Source organism: Callorhinus ursinus, unplaced genomic scaffold (assembly GCF_003265705.2).
Source record: "Callorhinus ursinus isolate GAN/ISIS: 27379988/994484 unplaced genomic scaffold, GSC_fseal_2.0 scaffold1, whole genome shotgun sequence".
In the NCBI taxonomy this organism is placed as follows: domain Eukaryota; kingdom Metazoa; phylum Chordata; class Mammalia; order Carnivora; family Otariidae; genus Callorhinus; species Callorhinus ursinus.
The window spans coordinates 98,555,813-98,562,049 of record NW_027397063.1 but is presented as its reverse complement, the minus strand read 5'-3'; positions in this window follow the sequence as shown (position 1 = coordinate 98,562,049).

The following is a 6,237-nucleotide window of genomic DNA, read 5'->3' as shown; positions in this document are numbered from 1 at the left end:
TCTGTAAGTAGGAAAGGGTGGATAAATTGTGCATAAGTTAGAAAGTTCTGTGAAAAAGAGAAAGAAACTGATCAGTCCAGTGGTTATACAACAACAAAATGAAAAGAATATGTAATATTATGCCATAAAATAATGATACAGTATAGCAGCCATAATCTGACCATTTAGTATATGCCAACCACTCTTAATCAACAACTTTACATGTTAATTCACATAATCCTCACAACACTGGTGGTGGACATACTGTTATTTCCCTTTTACAGATGGTGGTAAAAAGTAAATGGCCAAAATGGGATTTGACTGTAAGCAGTTCAACCCAGAGGTAAAGCTGTTAACCACACAATTGCACTGCTTTGAATTTTCAAGAAAAGACTTGACTAAACAGACTAGTTTCCCCTTCTCCTGGGAGATGCAGTTTCTAATTATAATACTGTTATATCTTAACAATCAGTATCCAGAAAGAGGACCTGCCTGTCACCAGGAGGGGATGGACCAGGGCATGGGCAGCAAGGTGAGGAGTTGAAGGTAGGGAAGGGGTGGTGAGAAGGCTCAGACCTCAGGATGTAGAGCCCACACCCTCCCTGTTAATGAGGTTGGTTGTAGCTCCTAGTGGCAAGGCTCTCAAGGGACCAGAGTGACCTACTCATGTCATACAGACACTGCCTAGTCCCCAGGATGGTCTCCTGCATGTGGAATGATTTGAAAATGGTCGTTCAGGTAGAATTTGAACTGGTGACATCAGGCTTTGTCACAGGTACCACTTGGCTCCAAATTGGCATCCGGGAGGAGAGTCGGTGGTGGACAGCAGACAGATTCTCCTACGCGTGAATTTAGATCTCAATCACTTCACATATTCTGTGTTCAGAAAATATGGACACCAACAGTCAGGACTCACTAAGGTTAATTGAATAGGAAAAATAACATGATGAAAACATTTGATATTTGTTCTGGGAGAATTTGCAAATGAATTTAGAGGAGGGTCAACTCAAAAGCCTACAGAAGCCAAAGAGGTAATGGATTATAATCAAGTAAAACAGGCAGAAATGTTTCTTTTGAAGAGGCTTTGTTTCCTTATTGAACAAATATTCTACTCCTCACTTCAACAACGAAATATGCTCTCTCCGATTTTGCTTTTAAACACACAGCACTTTTGGACTATCTTTTGTTTTCCTGGCTTTGATGGAGAGACATGGACAGAGAAATAGTTTTGTCCTGCGGGATATCTAACAATGTAAACGTGATGATAAATGAGGACCGACAAGTCCTAATCATCAGAAAGAACAGGGAGTGGGGGGAGGGGAAGAATGGGAAGCTAGAGAGTGCACGTCAACTGCTGGGCACCATGTTCTGTGTGGCCACAGCGGGTTCTTACCACACAGAATGTGGGCCCAAGTGTTGTCAGACCTGCTGATTTTTCAAGAGAGGCTGGAAAATCTACATTTTTCTATGAAATTATCTTGACCTTCTGATATTTACTTATAACTTTTCAAACTATGTGCAGACCTCCTTCTTAAAACACTCTTACTTTTTCTTCCATGATACTTGGGTAGTTTCTTCTTTCTGTGCTGGATGCTCCTCATCTCCTTTTCTGGATTCTCCTCTTCTGCTCATCACCTAAAATGAGGGTGTCCTGGATCCCCTTCTCTGTTGTATCTACATCCTCCTCCTGAGCAACCTTACCTGATCCCACAGCTTTAAGCCACCAGTGCCAGAGATTCCCAAAACTGTTTCCAGCCCTGTCCTCTGCCCGACACTACAGAATCTGTCAACTTGCCATCTCCAAATCAATGTCTAACAGAAATCCCAAATTGTCATGACCAGGAGGGAACTCTCCCCTGATCTCCCCATACCTTCTCCTCCCCATCTAAGGGAATGGAATCACCATCCACTGAGTTGTTCAAGACACACACAGACACAGCATTTTCTGCATAGATGGTGTAATTTTATGCTTCCATATGTGTCTCCCTCTTCCTAGGGGATCCTTTCAGCTCCTTCTCCTCCCCTTTTTACCAAGAACATTCCTATTTATCCTTCAAGAGTCAGTTCCAGCATGATCACCCTCAGGCAGAGCTGATCAATAATTTTCTGGGCCCAGTGCCAAATGAGAATGTGGGTGGAGTCAATCTCCCCATCACATAGCTGGCCACCCCAACCCAAGGGATTGTAGCCTCTACACGGGGACACCCTTGGTACCTCAGTTGAGGGTGGGAGAGAGGCCCCACCAAGTTGCTAAACATGCCTGTGGCACTGCCAGAGCAGGGTGGGGACAACTGCCACCTTGCCCCACCCCAAGACACTGCAGGGCCCAAACCTGACCTTGACCCTCCTTGCTCCTGCGCCCTGGTGTCTGCTGGAGATGAAGGGTAATAGCAATATTCAGGCCTCCCCCTGCCCAGTTTGATGCTGCCTCATGGCTTCAACAGGCTGGGAATGTGCTGCTGAGAACCTCTCCTGAGGAGACAGGGGAGCAGCGGAAGGTGGGACTGCACTGAGCTGAGGCTCTAAGTCCCTGAGCATATGCTTCCTTGTCCCTCTGGGCTTCACTTTAAAACTATTAAGGGTTTCAGAAGGGAGCCATAAAGCACTACCCCCATCATGGGCGCTTCTGAGAGTGGGGCCCTGAGCTACTGGTTGCACACCCATGAAGCTGGTCCTGCCTCCAAGAAATTGTCCCTAGCTAGGCCCCAACTGAGCTACTGAGCTAACTGCCCCTTTCTGTGCCCCATGTTTGTATTTATCACTGCATTTAGCACATTATGTTAATATCTATTTATATGTATGCTTTCTAAAATATTTTGTAAACTTCATAAGGTTAAGGAATTTGGCTAAATATATATATGTGTATGTATTTAATTTCTAGGTCTCAGTATTGAAACTGCGTCTCAATAGGCCTTTGATCTGTGTTTCAATGGCCTGACAAATATGCTACTAGCCGAGCTGAACCTAATTTATGCACCGTCCCTGCTGCAGTTGCCTCCCTCACTTCCCAGCCAGAACAGCCCAGCAATGGATTACACCTGACTGCTGTGGCCACTGCCACCACCACTGACTGTGAAGTTTCCATGCAGCTCCAACAAGGAGAGGTCGCCATGTCTGAACACTTGCCAGAAGGTACCTGTCTTCCGCAGGGTGGCTGGGAAAGGCTGGGTAACACAGCCTAGGAAGGTGGGAAAGTTAATACCCTAAGGAAGAAGATTTGAGCAGTGAAATGCAAGAGATAGAAAGGAGTCAGAGATATTTGTCTGTCATTGCTTCCCCAAATGGACTGTTCTGAAATGCAGTCATTTTATTTGGCCTCTCTGTAAGACTGGGCACCCAGCTAGGTTTGTTCTGAAGCCATGGCCAGCTTGGCAATACTTCTCGTGGTTTCTCTCCCTCCTTCTTTGCCTCTCTTTCCTTTCCCCTTACTCTCGCTTCCCTGGGACTGGGACAAAACTATCCCTTCAGACTGTCTTCTTTGAGAAAGCCAGTCTGAGACAACTGGAACCCAAAGTGGGTTAGTAATAATGGCTGGCATACTATGGCATCAGAATTGCTGAAGTTCTCACTTGTGGTTGACTAGGATACAGTGGAGGTTTATGGTGAGCTTTGGGCTAATCAAGTTGCCACTGCAACTGACCAATATGGTGGTGGGATAATTACAGAACTTTAGCAGTGGGTGACTATGATGGCATTGAAATCCTTGATAGGTTCAGCTCATTGTCATTTGAAGGCATTCTTTGAAAATTATAGATGGGGCGCCTGGGTGGCTCAGTTGGTTAAGTGACTGCCTTCGGCTCAGGTCATGATCCTGGAGTCCCGGGATTGAGTCCCGCATTGGGCTCCCTGCTCAGTGGGGAGTGTGCTTCTCCCTTTCATCTTGCCCCCTCTCATGCTCTCTCTCTCTCTCTCATTCTCTCTCTCAAATAAATAAATAAAATCTTTAAAAAAAAAAAAAAAGGAAGTTATAGATGGCTCTGAAGCAGGTGGTAAGACCAGATCATGAATACATCAAGCAAAACCAGAGAAACATCCATGGGGGTGGACCTTGAGGGTGTTAGACCAGGGGAGTGAATATAAGACTGAACAGGAGAGAATATGTTGAAATGGACAACTCACTCATAACTTGGAATTTAATGTCTAGCAAGTCTTAATTATGTCCTAATAAAATACAATTGGGAGCTGTCCATCATGAGCTTGGTGTTAACAGAAACTCCCCCCAAAAAGGTTGAGAGGCATAGACACAAACTACTATATAAAGGAAATAGTAGACTTAGGAAAAGACTCATATGTCTAGAAGACAAAAAACGTGACTTGTTGGGCTAGACATATCACCTCTGTTGCACTGGTGCCACTTCCTCAGCTCACACCGTGGCCTCATGGGAAATTCCCTACAACCAACTGAGGAGAAAGAAAGACCTTGAATCCAATTGAAAAACAGTTTGCTATGCTCTGTTGGGATTCTATAGAAATGGATCACTGCAACAACACAGTCTCTGTTAAGAATGACTCTGAAAGAATAAGCATAACTACAAGGAGGCTCCCAACAATGAGGTAAATAGGATGACCTATTTTCTGGGTGTTAGCGAGCTTTTCTCTTTGGTCAATCCACTGTTTGCAGTGGGCTAAATGTGGACATGGTGACAGGCTCAGATCCTAGATATAGATCTGAAGGAAGGAAGGAAGGGCTCCAGAAACCAAGGGGGTAGAACTAGGATCAGCCCATCTCCCTATCTTTCTTTATGACCCAGTTGCAGAATTTGTGTTTGTTTTTTGTTTTGTTTTGTTTTGTTTTGTTTTTTGTCCCTACAACCTTGTATCTGCTGGATTAGAGATCCTGATTCCCAGGGGAGCACTGCTTCCTAGGAAACACTTAAATATTTCACTGAACTGGAAATTAAACCACTTGGAACTCCTCATGCTAGTGGACAAGCAAGAAAAGAATTACTGTACAGACTGGTTTAATTGACCTTGACTATTATGAGAAGCTAGGGTTGTTGTTACAAAATGGGGCAAAGACGGGGGTATATCTGGACAATAGGACTCACTGAGACTCACTCTCTTGATGATTCTTGCCCAATGACAGTTGTAAATGGACACTCAGAGCCAACTATTGCCTGATCAAAGGAAAACAACCAAGGGTTCAATCTATCAGGCAAGTAACCTACAGCAGCTGAAATGTTAACTGAAGGTGAGAGAAACTAGAATGGTTGACAAGTAAGGGAGCTGATGACTATCAGCTATGACCCTGGGTCCAACTGCAGCCATGAGGACTAGAGTTTGGTTTGCTAATCTCCTCTGAATTTTAAGTTTAAGGGACTGAAAGTGACTACTACTTAGAAGGACTGGCCTTGCATCTCACCACTCATCTTAAGGAAGTAGAGAAAGCATCTTGTCCTCACACAAGGTCCAGGATATTATAACAGGATTCAAGTAAATCTGATTGGTGCAAGGGATGTAGTGTAAGAAAAACAATTTACGTATCACCCTAGATCCACTCATCCCTGCACAGGCATCAACCATTTGCAATGCTTCCAGCTATTCAGAATATTCCTAGAGTGGTTAAGTTCCAGCCACTGTTGCTGCCGTCATACACTGAGGATCCCATTATGTAGCCTGAACTGACATGGAGAGACTCCTGCACTGCAGGCCAGAGGCTCCAGCTGCCCCAGTGGCTGCATAACACAACTTGGACACACAGGAAGTTAATGCCTTGTAGGGTAGACTTCACCACGGAAAAAAAGTAGATGGAAAGGACATCAGGAGATTTATTTCCCACCCTTCCTTCTCTTCAAGGGACTGCTCTGAGATGCAGTCTTTCCATAGGGCTTCTCTGGAGACATCCTGCAAATCTAAGCATCTGGTTGATTGTGTCATGAAGCTGTGACCTTCTAGTAACTCATCTCTTCGGATTTCTCTCCTTCCTTTTCTGCCTCAATTCCTTTTTAACCTCATTCTTTCTTCTCTGAGAATTTACTCCCCCCAACAAAATGTTACTGTGATAGATTGTCATAGGTAATTTTTCTGTGATCCTGAGCTAAGGATGTCAAGTATTTTCATTTTTAGAAGAAAGTGAGCAATTCAGGACTCTCAGTTTCCAGTCCAACATGTAAAGAGCTTAAAAGCCACCTACTGCAACCCAACAGCAAGTAAAAAGTTGAACAAACTGAAAAATCAACAACTCTTCTTAGATCTGGCAGAGAAGTGAGGTCACAGAGCAAACTGCCCCCAAAATTGGAGGAACACACAGGTGAACAC